Source organism: Nannobrachium achirus, assembly GCF_963921795.1.
Source record: "Nannobrachium achirus genome assembly, chromosome: 5".
NCBI lineage: Eukaryota > Metazoa > Chordata > Actinopteri > Myctophiformes > Myctophidae > Nannobrachium > Nannobrachium achirus.
Window position 1 is genome coordinate 52003624 of NC_137814.1, and position 14712 is coordinate 52018335.

Sequence of the window (14712 nt, forward strand, 5' to 3'; positions counted from 1 at the left end):
CTGGTACGGTTTAAAAAGCACGGATGGTCATAGCTTTCACAATAGCCTACATTCAATGATAAAATGCTGAATGATAGAGACTTTTTTTTCTCCTCAATAGGCCTATATCCCAGGCATGCAGATGAATACAGAGAAGAGAGTGAAAGTTCTATAGTGGTTCTAAAAGTAAGATCCACTAAAACTGAAATTAGGCTTTAAAAATCAGGTTAACAACTTTAACCCCTATTTTATACTTTGATTATTCAAAAATAGCCAATCCAAGAGCATGTAGATCTGCCATTTTCAAAGAATTTTGAAAACTCTTCAAAAGAAGAATTGTGAAAAGTGAAACCATAGTTTTGTGGGGCTGTTTTTAGCCCAAGGAATGTTCTTTCATGCTACACAAATGCTTGCAATGGATTCCGAATCATGAAAAACCCCCTTTTCATCTAGACCATGGTTCCCCAATTAGCGGCCCGCGGGCCATTTGCAGCCCGTGGGGGGCTACTGTCTAGCCCACACCAACCCCAGTAATAATGGTGGTATAAGAGCAGCAACAACACTAGTATATCGTCGTTGTCGGGTGGAAATCTTGTATCTCCAAATGTGTACGTTCTTTCGCAAATCATACAAGGCCATCGCACAAAAGTAGTGAAAACAGCCGATCTACAAGCACACAACGCCCTTCACTAGTTTAAATCATTTTTAAAATGATAAATTCAAAACGAACGGTTTTGGACATACAAGATTTTCACCCGACAACGACGAAAACTGTCGCTGGAGTAGTGGGAACGCCACCGTCGCCCCCTGCAATGTTGTGGCCCTCGGCTTGATACCCTATACACCAGTAAGACTCCCTAATCTGGAGATAAGCGACCGTTGGTCGCTTATCTCCACAAATAGGCCAAAAGTTTGTTTTACCAATTATCAAGACATACGGGCAGTTGACAGTTTGCCATGGTTACTCATTGAAGTTGAATCTCCATATATGGAGATAACCTACGCATCACACTAAGTCTGACCTCACCAGCCCATATTTGGGCATGAGCAACTTATGTCTCCATATATGGAGATATGATGACATCACACAGTCCTCAGCCGATGATGTGGCGTGATGTCATACAATACACAAACGAGCCCTACAGTATAAAGGGGCAATTCTTGCCAGGAAAGAAGCATTTCTTCGACTCAGACCTTATCGCCAGGGTTGGCTTATAGCAGCTGTCGGTAGGACCATATATGGATTCTGTTAGTGTGGATCTCCTAACAGGGCATCATCTGGGATACAATCCCTTTTATGCCCATATATGGAGATCCCTAACAGAATCCCTTTCATGCCCATATATGGAGATCCCTAACAGAATCCCTTTTATGCCCATATATGGAGATCCCTAACAGCATCCCTTTTATGCCCATATATGGAGATCACTAACAGCTAACAGAATCCCTTTTATGCCCATATATGGAGATCCCTAACAGAATCCCTTTTATGCCCATATATGGAGATCCCTAACAGAATCCCTGATCCCTAACAGAATCCCTTTTATGCCCATATATGGAGATCCCTAACAGAATCCCTTTTATGCCCAGTTGGTTGCTAGGGTAAAAAAACATGGTTGCTATGGTAAACAGTTGGTTGCTAGGGTAAACAGTTGGTTGCTAGGGTAAAACCATGGTTGCTAAGGTGGTTGCTAACGTACACTAACAGACCAGCAACAACAGACTGTTGCCACAGCAACGTACACAAAGGTTTGTGTACACATGTGGTGTGATGTCATACTGAAGATATATGACATCACACCGTACACAAACAAAGGTGTGACGTGTGACGTGTGACGGACGGACGGCCGGTGGAGGTTTTGGTAGTAAACTGCTCCCTAACGGTCGCAATGATTCGGCCCTTGGGGAAAACTAATTGGGGAACCCTGATCTAGACTTTGGCCCGTGTTCGAGGGAGGGAAGCCGGGCGGGGAGGGTGATATGTCTCATTGCACGTACTCCTACGGGCTGGAGCAGCACCTGTCAGCAGGGCGTTTTGAGGCGGGAGGAGTAGGACGAATGTCCTCCCGGTGGGGGCTCCTCACGGGCAGGTCAGTGGGATACGACAGGAGTGCCAACACACAAATGTGTGTGGGGAGGAATTAATTGGCATAACGACTAAATTGGGGAGAAAAATATATATATATTGGCCACAGTAAATAAATAAAATAAAAAACTAAAAAAGCAATTGAACATAACAGCATAATTTAAGAAGAATGCAGAAGAACATGAGACAAAAAACATGTATTTTAAAAAGCCCCATGGATAGGTGTTAAACAACTACTAGGTTTAATCTCATGGTATACTATATAACCATCATTATCCAGTTCACTCTGGGCCTTTTCATTCTGTCTATCCCTATCTCTATTCAGAGCCCGTAGCTGGTGGCATTAGATTGTGAGGGCATACAGAGGGTAGGCAACAATGGAAGCCTGTGGCTATGGCTGGTCTGTCAGCTATTCCACAATTCTTACCCAATAAATGATAAAGAAAGTGTACTAGAAAGACAATCGTGCATCCGTCCGTCCGTGTGTGCGTGTGTGTGTAGGTGTGGAAGTGGCATGTACATTTGACCACAGTCTGGATGAGGCATTCCTTACACAGGTGCATACCAACGTCTTAAGGATGCTATTATACAGCTTGGTTACAAATGTAAACTGTAAATCAGTTGTTAGAGGCCTGCAGATTGCAGGAATGCCCAAGCCAAGAGCTAAGGCATTGGCAAAATTCTGTTCAGTGTCTGTGATATATGCTTCTTGTAGGCTACCAGTGATCTGTGTCCTGACATACTTGTTGTTGAGTTTCCCAATACTGTTTTTCGACTACTGTTTGTGTTCAAGAATTTCTCGTTAAATGTGAACGCAAATAAAGATGTTAAATGTCTGTGTGTGTGTGTGTGTGTGTGTGTGTGTGTGTGTGTGTGTGTGTGTGTGTGTGTGTGTGTGTGCGTGCGTGCGTGCGTGCGTGCGTGCGTACGTGTGTGTGTGTGTTACAAAACTATCAAATCATGTTGCAATGATGACATAAAAGATTCCATGACCCAAAAACATCCACTCAGTCAAGGACCAGATTTCCTCCCCAATGCCACTACAAAAAAATGAACCCTATACCCTTGCACCTCAAAAGACCCTCTCCTTCCACGCACAAACACTTCACCAGAGAGTACGGTATCATGGGGGGAGTGAGTAACTCATGGGATGCACACTGTAAATGCTAAATATAGACATAGCCTATACAACTGACGTCAAGCTAGCACCAGAGGGGGTTAAGTGTTCTGTCTCGTGTGCGTGTGCGTGTGCGTGTGTGTGCGTGTGCGTGTGCGTGTGTGTGTGTGTGTGTACACTCTTTGTCTGCACCATGACCACAATCCAGTTACTGAAACTCTGTCACATATTCTGAATGGCTGCTATGTATATAAGGGAATGTACATTGCCAGACCGGACAGAATTGTTGCCCCACTGAAGGACCCAAGTTCATTGCCATGTTCATGCCATAAGGTTCATGCGCAATAATGAAAATACTGCATGTTCAGATGTGACAGTTAATACACCAGATGTTGTTATTGTTGATGAGGAGGACAGTAGAGAAGTGACCATTTTGGAAGTGGCATGTACATTTGACCACTGCAGTCTGGAAGAGGCATTCCTTACCAAGGTGCAAGTAACAACAACGTCTTATAAGGATGCGGCTTGTGTTTCATATTTGGAAGCCTCTCTAATGTCCATAAATCAGTTGTGAGAGGCCTGAAGAATGCAAGCCAAGAGCTAGGGCATTGGCAACATTTTGTTCAGTGTCTGTGATCATTTGAAGACGCCTTATAGGCCTACTGGAGGAGGCGATGCTTCCTGTAGGCCTACGTGTACCCATGATCTGTAGCCTATCAATAAGCACTCTTGTGTTTCAACTGCCATGTTCATGCCATAAGGTTCATGCGCAATAATGAAAATACTGCATGTTCAGATGTGACAGTTAATACACCAGATGTTGTTATTGTTGATGAGGAGGACAGTAGAGAAGTGACCATTTTGGAAGTGGCATGTACATTTGACCACTGCAGTCTGGAAGAGGCATTCCTTACCAAGGTGCAAGTAACAACAACGTCTTATAAGGATGCGGCTTGTGTTTCATATTTGGAAGCCTCTCTAATGTCCATAAATCAGTTGTGAGAGGCCTGAAGAATGCAAGCCAAGAGCTAAGGCATTGGCAACATTTTGTTCAGTGTCTGTGATCATTTGAAGCCGCCTTATAGGCCTACTGGAGGAGGCGATGCTTCCTGTAGGCCTACGTGTACCCATGATCTGTAGCCTATCATGAAATATTGTTGAGTTTCCCAAGCGTTTTCAAGAATGTGTGTGTGTGTGTGTGTGTGTGTGTGTGTGTGTGTGTGTGTGTGTGTGTGTGTGTGTGTGTGTGTGTGTGTGGTGTGGTCCTGGACAGCCAGCTATCATTCAAGGCACACATTGCATCAGTCACCCGGTCCTGTAGGTTCACATTCTATAACATCCGTAAAATCAGACCCTTCCTCACCCAAGAGGCAGCCCAGCTCCTCATTCAGACATCTGTCATATCAAAGCTTGACTATTGTAACTCTCTCCTCACTGGTCTCCCGGCATGTGCACTTAAACCTCTCCAACTGATCCAAAATGTTGCGGCACGACTGGTCTTCAACCAGCCTAAGTTCTCACATGTCTCTCCCCTTCTCCGCAGCCTCCACTGGCTCCCGGTTTCGGCCCGCACTGAATACAAAACACTGATGCTGACCTTCAAAGCAGCCAAAGGTATGGCTCCTCCGTACCTCCAAAACCTGATCAACCCATACACCCCCACCCGTTCACTTAGATCAGCCAACACAGGGATGCTGACAGAACCCTCGCTAAAAACTCCAGGGCAAAAATCCACTCGTCCGAGACAGTTTGCCCTCCTGGCCCCCAAGTTGTGGAATGAACTCCCTGTCGCACTTAGAACAACGGACTCACTCGCTAGCTTTCGCCGTGGACTGAAGACTCACCTTTTCAGACTCCACCTAAACCCTTAGCACTACAGAAAAAATCAATGACCACACATGAAGCTAGTTAGCATTTGTTTTTTTTAGTTTTTTTTTAGGTTTTTAGAACTTTGATTATATTGTGTTTTTTCTAGATAGATATCCATTTGCATTTGTTATATTGTTGATGATGTACTGACATATTATCTTGTTTATTATTGTGATGTTATCTGCGTATTGTAAGTAGCTTTGGATCAAAAGCGTCTGCTAAATGCCTAAACTGTAAACTGTAAACTGTAAACTGTGTGTGTCACCTGTGCCCCAAGCTGTGGAACAAACTCAAGCTTGGGGTCAGAAGTTGGAACTACACATTTTCACTTTCATGTCATATAGCCTACATTACACTAAAAGAGAGTAATTTTGCTTGACCACAACTGTGGAAAAATAGACTATATAATTTCCCATTCAAAATGGGATTGCCTTTCTTTAGAGACAAGATTTACAAGAGCAATAGTATTTGAAATAACCAGACAAGAAAAAGAAAATATCTTGATGCAGTGCTAAATAACTCGCTCATCAGTGTAACATTCCACACCGTCTGGATACTGGGTGGCTGTGAACTTTATAGACCTACATGTGGACAATGACCTCTAGTGGGCAAATACTGAAATGTCAAATAAATCCAGTATGCTAGATTTGATGTTTCATTCATGTTGTCACCAGCAGAGGGTGACAACATGGCATACACAAAAACAACATGCTTGGTGAGTTATACTTTTATTAGGACTAGGACACTAATTGAAAAAGCGATTCAAACACATTTGTTATAGTCAGCAAGGATCTGATAGACAGACACGCGAGACTAGCCAATTCGTTTGATTTTGTGTTGGAATTTATTGTTTGGAGTCAGTCAATCTACTGCATATAGGGCTGTTTTCTAACTGTCTGTCATGCAATGTTATATATGACCTTGTAGGCCTACAAGTGAACTGTACTGTCATGAAAATGTACATTTTCCTATGCAAACTTCCAATAAATAGGCTACTTAAATCAATCAATCAATCAATCAATCAATCAATCAATCAATCAATCAATCAAGTTTAGACTTTTCTTTCCCTTTCGCCTGACACGTATAGGCAACACAGACACTGGCCCAGAACAAACAGGAGTGGAGATTCTTTGTTGCTGTCCTACATGCCAGCTGGGATAAATGGCAGTAAGTAGACCTAAATGTAGGCTAATATATTAATATGATCTCCCCTACCTTGTGGTTCTGTGGTTACACAGCAAGGTAAAATAGGTCCTTATTGGTTCAAAGTCAAACCCAGCCTGGAGCTGGTCATGGGGGCTGCTCAATGGCTGCCAGTGATGGACACAGTAAATACTGAAGTATTCAAAAGTACAAATTACGAAGTACATTTTCTTTTTTAATATCAATGCATTGCTGTAGGCTACTGAAGAATTATCAAAATAGTGAAAATAGATTTGCAAGCTCACATCGGCTAGGCTGTTTTCTTTATTTGAAATATGGCTTAAGTGGTCAATTCATAATATATTTTTGGGTCCCAAGAGGCAAGAGCCCCCTCCTAGAAATGAAGTGGAGTCAAAAGTACAATGAAATGTATAAATGTATTGTAGCTGAGTGAAAGTTTTTTTGATTGATTGATTGATTAATTGAATACTTTGTTAGAGAGAAATGCAAACTGCACGAGTTCAGTCATTCACTTCTATAAACCCAAAAAGTCCTGAGCACTTATTGTTTCCATTGAGGTCCTGTGTATTCAATTCATAGAAGTCATAAGTGTAGTACTCAAGTCAATGTACTTGGGTAAACGGGTATGCAAATGTCTATTTGGCAAATAGCCTACTGTATGTTATACAGTTAACAAAATGTGATTTATTTATTTCTGACATCAACATGTCCCATGGAGACAGAAACAAACCCCTGTCTCGAGATGCAACCTTACATTCAGATTTGTTTATCAATAATATTCTGTAGCAATCTGTCACCTAACAGCGAGAAATGTGACATTTCAAAGTAGAATAACTTCAAGCTTTCCCCCCTGTAATTAAGATCACGTTTCATCTACCTAATTCCATGCACCAGTTCCCCTTTGCGGAGATATCTTATCAACCTGTCTGCAAGGGTGTGATAGGGAACAAATTAATTTTAGTACAGTTGTGCTGTGTGAATAAAAGTGATCGGTTCACTGGAGTTAAATCTCGGCATAAAGATTCATCTGATAGCTGACTTAAGATTGAATCTTTATATATATATATATATATATATATATATATATATATATGAGAGTTTGGTTTGTAAGGCATCCACGTAGTCAGTGGTCAAGTTTTTGTCTCCATCAGCTGGACAAAATGAAGCTGACATGAGAGATGCAACGTGCTGCCATGGACCCAGAGTTGCCTGAATCCTGAATGGGCCTTGGTACAAAGGTCAGGGGGACGCTATAAAAAATGTAGCTTCTACTCAAGACATTAATAGGCCTAGACTAGGACTTAAGTCTGGGAATACAGGCGTCATCTGACCATCAACATCCACAGGAACCTTTCTTTATCTTCTTTTTTTTCTTTAAAGCAGCAGTGCCATGATTCTTTCACACCCTAAAACATGATGATCAGGTATTATGATTATACTAGGAGGAAGATTTTTAAAAAGAAAAGCATACAGAAAGTGTTAAAATTAGTTTTTTATGTGGCCACACCCACCAGTTCATTAAGTAGGCCTATGCCTGGTTGTCTGGTGGGTGATGACCCAGCTGAGGTTAGCCACACCCACAGTGTTGGGTGAATGGTAAAAGAGGAGGGGATGTGCCAAAATGCTTAGTTTTCTATGCATTTCGGGTGTTTTAGGAGGTTTGTCCCCCAATTCTTTTTCCTGCCCCACCTAGTGCTGAAGGCTAGATCCGGGCCTGAAGCCCAGTCTTTCAGCTTTCAGGAAGTACACAGGGAAGACAAATCTGCTCATTATAACCACACCTTGGGGTCTTCTATTAGAGTAATGTCAACTCCATAGACACATACAAAACAGAAAAAGTACAAAACTATGGCACCACCTCTTTAACATTTCCTCATTCAATGTTTGTCTTTCTTTTACATTTACGTAATCTTTTCCCTGTAGTCATTGCTGCCAGTTCCCACCTGATGTTGTGCGGGAGACCTGACTGCTCCAGACCAAACCGAATAACTGCTAGCTTGCATATCGTCTTCAGATTGGCTCTTAAGTGTAAGGTCTGTAAGATGGAATCTGTTCCAAAGATGATGCGATCTCCCAACATGCAATATACGTACATGTGACCCAACAAACCCGGGCCTTTTCCCTTGGGCTCCACAGTCTTCCAGGAGAAGTTCTGGGAATTTAATATCCACAGATCATTGAAGCGCCGCCTCGGCTCAGCAGATACACCGCAAAATATGTACAGCTCTCCGTTGTAGGCAAAGGCTGCATGTTGCTGACGTTGTTCTGGAAGAAGCTGTGCAGAAGGCGTGAGCAGCCAGCAGTTGGTCTCTGTGTCAAACACTCTGATGTTGTTGTCCTGGTGCCCAAATCCCCCAAATACAAACATCTTTGTCCCGATGATGGTGGCAGAGTGACCTGATGAAACAGGAGGTGGAGTGCCTCTGGGGTTAATTAAAGACCAGACCATTGTGCTGGTGTCCAACTTGTGGATGTCATTAGTGTGTCCAGTCAGCTGGTTCCATCCTCCATGGATAAACATGACCTTCTCCAAGACACAGGCTGAATGGCGGTACTTTTCCTCTGGAACAGTTCCAGAAAACTGTGGCTTGAACCATCTGTTGTTGTCGTCGACATCAAAAGCATAAAGAACATTGTCCCCGTCCCCCCCGACTTGAAAACATTTGTTGTCCAAGTGTTCTATTTTACAATTCACTACCCCACCCCAGATGTAGATGATATCTTCTATCAGTACAGCTGTGTGTCCGTAGCGCATGGAGGGAACGTCAACGGAACGTTTTATTTTTCTAGTGGTTACTAGGGGCAACGTCATCCAGCACAAAGTCACTGTGTCGAAGACATGCACATCAATTGGGTGCTGGTTGTAGGTCAGCCTGTCATGGAACCCTCCAAATGAATACACCTTGTCCCCCACTGGCCCAGCAGCACAACCACGGAATACGCCTGGCCTTGGTCCTCTGTTCCGAGGCACCGACCAGCACAGCATCTCCACCTCTGTGACTCTGTACCTCTCTCCTTGTTTTCCTTTGTGTCTCACTCCTTCTCCGTCTCTTTCTTCTGTCTCTGCGTGTCTCTCTGTGACTGCTTCCAAGCCTAAATATCTCTCATTATTCCTCTCGCTGTATCTCTAGATGTGGGCACCAGCTTACATAGGCTGACAAAGCTCTGGTCTGATGTCACTGACAACACAAACCGATGTCATGCATGTGAAACAACACTGATTTGCGCAGGTGTTTTTATTTGCACACATTTCTGTATATACACTGGATCCACTGAATTCTGATGCTGCTTTACACTACTTCAGTCTATATTAGTAGCTGAATGACTATATAGTAGTATTAAAATGTTAATCTTTTTTATGTCCAAATGTATTTATTCGAATTTAAGTTGATAAAGTTAACATTAATTATAGGTTTAATAATGGGTTTAATTCACTCCTTTGGGACCATCTGATGGAATAATCTACAAGGCCGGGGTTGTTATGTTGTGCCACTGCAACCTATCTCTAATGTTTTCTAACTGCGTACCGTCATAAACTGAAACATATAGTTGTAAACGATGCAGTAACAGTATCCCTCCGTGAGCAACTCAATTAACTTTGATCATAGCAACGCATAACAATAGACTTAATTAAGAATAGCTGACGATGCTGCAAGCAGGAAAACATATTGATGAAGTATATTAGTAGATTAAATCGTCTGGGAGATATGAGGATCACCCCGCAATATAATAGAAACCACCAGTAAATATTTAATCAGCAATTTGGTATGGCTTTCAAATATTCATGAAATCTAATCAAGCTAATCATAATATGATCTTTATTTCACTGCGTAATGAAACACCCCTATGCGTATTTCAATCAAGCATGACCAGAATTAGCTGCTTTAACTGCAGAGTTCAGAGAGACAATGGAACTTCAGCACCTCCTGGGCTCAGATGTACTGTACTTTACAAGGTCAAAGAGCAGGAAGTCCACATGAAGTTTGTCATCCTCACATGATAACAAAAATGTCTGTCTGTCTGTCTGTCTGTCCGTCAGTGAGTCACGCTAATACATTTCGTTGCCTATCGACTTGTCTTCAGTTCCTCCCTCCCATATAGTTCAGAACCTCCCATTCCATCCATGAAGGCAGGTCACAAAAAGTTGTAAGTACTGTAACAAATTTGGTGTAATACTAACACTCACTCACTCACTCACTCACTCAACAGACATGGGTCTGTGGCTGATACTATATCAACGCATTTTGGTGGAGATCCCCCGGATCCTCCTCAAGAAGGACCCCTGAGGGGACGCCGGACCCCACTGGACTATAGAGCAGTGGTCCTCAACCTTTTCATGCCGCGACCACAAGAAAATAATCATATTTTAACTGGGTACCCCCCCACCCTGATGAGCATGAGGCATTACATTTTGTAATACACCGTATTATTTTGAACATAGCAGATCTACATGCTCACAACGCATATATGAGATATAGATATTGGCTATATCTCTATATAGCCAATCAGCGACGGCTGATTGGGTGTGGCTTTCACAGACAGCTCAGATTGTTGTTTAACACGCTGTTTCACCGAACGCAGCTCAGTCAGATGTGTCTCTTCTGTTACTGTGCTCAATAACACAATGTTTAGGGAGTTCACGTCTTCTTCTTTGGGGATAATTGCTGTTGTGTGTGTTGCCAGATTAATAGTTCAACTCCTGCTTCTTAAATGTGCCGTATTTAGAAGCTCTGTTGTTTCAGCTTGACCCGACTGTCGGCTTCTCGGCCGTATGGCGTCTTACTTGTAATAAATTCAGTCAGAAACGTAACTCCCAATTGTTACAGGTCAGTATAGTAGGATGAAAGGAAGACACAAATGTCGGATGGAATGGATGGATGGATGGATGGATGGATGGATGGAAGGAAGGAAGGAAGGAAGGAAGGAAGGAAGGAAGGAAGGAAAGAAAGAAAGAAAGAAAGAAAGAAAGAAAGAAAGAAAGAAAGAAAGAAAGAAAGAAACATTCAGAACATGCCATATCTAAAAAACCTTTGCCTGAAATACAACCAAAATGTACAATTTACAATGTAGGCATATAGAGGACACTCAGCAGGGTGATTTGCAAGTGCAATAATCAGAGCAAATGGCATGAACCCTTGTCAACAAATGACATGTGTGTGCAACAACATTTTAGAGCTTCGAATTAAGGAAAACATCTAACTTGGTATCTGTCTAAAGAACATGAAATCTAAATAACATTCTTAGCGTTTGTGGTCAAGTGATAAATGTTATGATAAAGTTACCAACATATATCTGCATACAGAAGATACAATATCAAAAATATACAGTAGGTAAACAAGAAGGTATGCGAGGAATGAGGAGGGCTGGTTTGAGAGGTGAAGAGGTGAGTTTTCAGGCTATAATTATAAATAAACTGTTGTAGCTTCACTGTCCATACGATACCTAATTGTATCTTGGTGGCAAAGAGCACACCTTCAGGGTCAAACATTACTTTCGGCCTCTCATCAGAGTGAAACAGGCTCAAGTGTATAATGTTTGACCTTAGGGAATACAGATGTACTGTACAGTGCTGTGTCCTATTTTGTTCATTTTTTTTAAATGGTTTCATTCTCCCTGCCCCCTGGGAGCTTTGCCAGAGGCTGATATACAGAAATCTTGGTGTTTTTCATGAGACGCAATAATGGCCTTCTTGCTATATATCTGTGTTAACGTCATGGTTTCAGATCGATTGCACCTTAACGTATGAGTTTGGATATCTGGTTGCAGTGAGGTGAAATTACAGACAATAGTTTCCTCTAATATTCTATTATTGCCACCAGAAAGTTACAAACATATTTATATTTGCAGCTTATTCAATACATCCTGTACCTTGCAGCCTCACATTGTTTTGTTACAATATAGATAGTCTACACATGTCAACACTGCAGTATGCGCTGTGTGTTGATTATTTCCTGTTGTCCCTGTGCCATGTGTCAGCATTGAAACTCAGGTACTAATATTTATTGTTTTAACAGGATTCTACTGTACTTAAACATCCACTTCATCAATGTACCGGTATGTTGCATCCCCTTTCTCACCTTTCTTGCCTCTGCACCAGTGTTGTAATGTATGCCTTAGAGATGGGACCAAGACAGTTGTGTGGTCTTGGAGAAGACCTACGTAGTGGATAGGTAACTGGTGGTCTTGGAGGGGAGTCACAAGGCGTGACTCTGTGCAAAGTGAGAGGAGCGAGTAAGTGTAAGTGTGTGTGTGTGTGTGTGTGTGTGTGTGTGTGTGTGTGTGTGTGTGTGTGTGAGAGAGAGAGAGAGAGAGAGAGAGAGAGAGAGAGAGAGAGAGAGAACAGAAGGAAATTCTGATCCTTGTTTAAATCTGGTGTACTGTATTTCTATTTACATTACATTGTGTATATTAATAGGCAGTGAGCCGGTGTCCCTTCCAAATAAAGTAAAGTAAAATAAATGTTCAAAGACAAAACTTGACACTAACCCTACCATACAGTCAGCGACAGGCTGCTTATCTGACAGGAGAGGCATTTCTCTGCTCTGTGCGACTGTGTGTCTCTCTGGAACATTCCACACATGAACTGGTGAGATCAAATTTAATTGGTTTTCAACTACAGGCTTTCATGGCTGCGTATAGGCAGTAAGTGTAGTAACATCCACATCCAATGAATTCAGCTAGTTGGTTGATTGCAAATGCATGCTTATAGGAGTGGGGTCGGAATGCCGAATGCATCAGCGGATGTGAGCTTCCCTTCCCTTCCCTCCGTCCAGGACATAGTATATGGCAGACGTCAGAAGAGCATGCAGGCTTATCAAAGATTCTAGCCACCCCAACCTGTTGGCCTTTTACTGTTTGGCTGCTGAGGGGATACATAGGAGTGTATTAGTGCCTTGCTCAGGGGTACTGTTAAAACTCATCTACTGCCATGTCCTGAGTTTCCCCAAGTTATTCCTGTTGTTTCAGCCACGCCACGCCAGAGTTTCCCGAGCTCCAAAAACAGTGCTTCTTCCGGTTTGGGGCACGGATTCTTAAGACCATCAAACAAATAACATTAACAATGTGCTTATCAGATTGTTTCCATCCATTGTAACTACTGTATCAACATTCAACACACCTACTGGTACTGTGCCCTCTGAACTGGCTTGAACTGTATTCTGTCCAATTGGTTCGATCGTATCATTAGCAATAAGAGAACAATTGTGAGGTGTTGTCTCTAAATCAGAGGTCTTCAACGTTTTCAGGCCAAGGACCCCTTAGTAGAGAGACAGATGAAGCAGGGACCCCCTACCTGTTATACGGTAGTTTAATTGTTTGCCAGCATAATCATCAGTGTATTTTGGATTCATGTCAATTTGTGATTTCAGATATTTAACAACTTTCAATACTTAATAAACTTGACATTTCACTCTGTACTTAGCCTGCTCTTTTTCCCCTCTACACCAAAGCTCTTTGTCAAAAATAGCTGATCTACAAGCTCACAATGCCTTGCGCTGCGAGGCGTTGTGAGCTTGTAGATCGGCTATTTTTGGCTAAAGTTCTCAGAATATGGACGCTAGGGTTCAAGTGGTTAATATAAAAAAGGAGAAAAAAAGGTTTCTATCACTCAGAGATTTGAGTGATAGAAACCCCCTGTTGCTCTAAATGATGAAAACAGTGTTTAACTTTGTATGTCCGTGATGTTGTGTACCAGTTTGCAACAGGAGGGCATCACAGTGCGAAATGTGTTTAGTGAGTGAGAATGTGTTTAAGGTTTTTGCCAAAAGACGGATGATGGATTCGACAAATGGGTTTTATGCCACTGAATGGTTCGGAGAGAATGGGCTTTAGTTCTTGTTCTAGCAATTCAGAGAAACTTTAATCTTAAAACGAACTTGAGTGTTTCACATTCCAAATCCAACCCCATTCAGAGAGGCATCTCTTGAAATACAATCCCGGAAATTCATGCCGCCTGCTGCACCCGTCTTCAAATTGAACCTGTGAAGCAAGTCGCTCCTTCAACAGAGAGATTACAATAATCCTCTGAAAATGCATCTTCTGCATGTTGAAAAATTAAGATGACCTCAAACAAATTCTTATACTTTGCCTCCTGAGTCGTTCTAGGCCATTCCACCACAACAACTCTGGGGGAGGAAGACGCACCGGCATCTTAAAAAAGTCCAAGCACAATGTACAAAGGAACATTTGACAGGGTATATCTCGTCACTGTCGGGCAGAAACCTTGTATCTCCAGGTTTAAAATTTGAAAAGCCCTGCTTCATCACACAAGACTATCGCACAGTACTAGTGAAAATAGCAGATTGTGCTATGTAGATCGGCTATTTTCACTAGTTTAGATCATTTTTTTAAATGATAAATACAAAACGACCGGTTCTAACTCGGGCAAGAAGAGCCCGTCGGTACCTCTCAGAGGGAGTCAGTCAGGTGAAATGCTGTTCCCATGGGGGCTTGAACGACAATCCCCCTGCAAGCACACAGGATACCTGGAGCCAGGAGA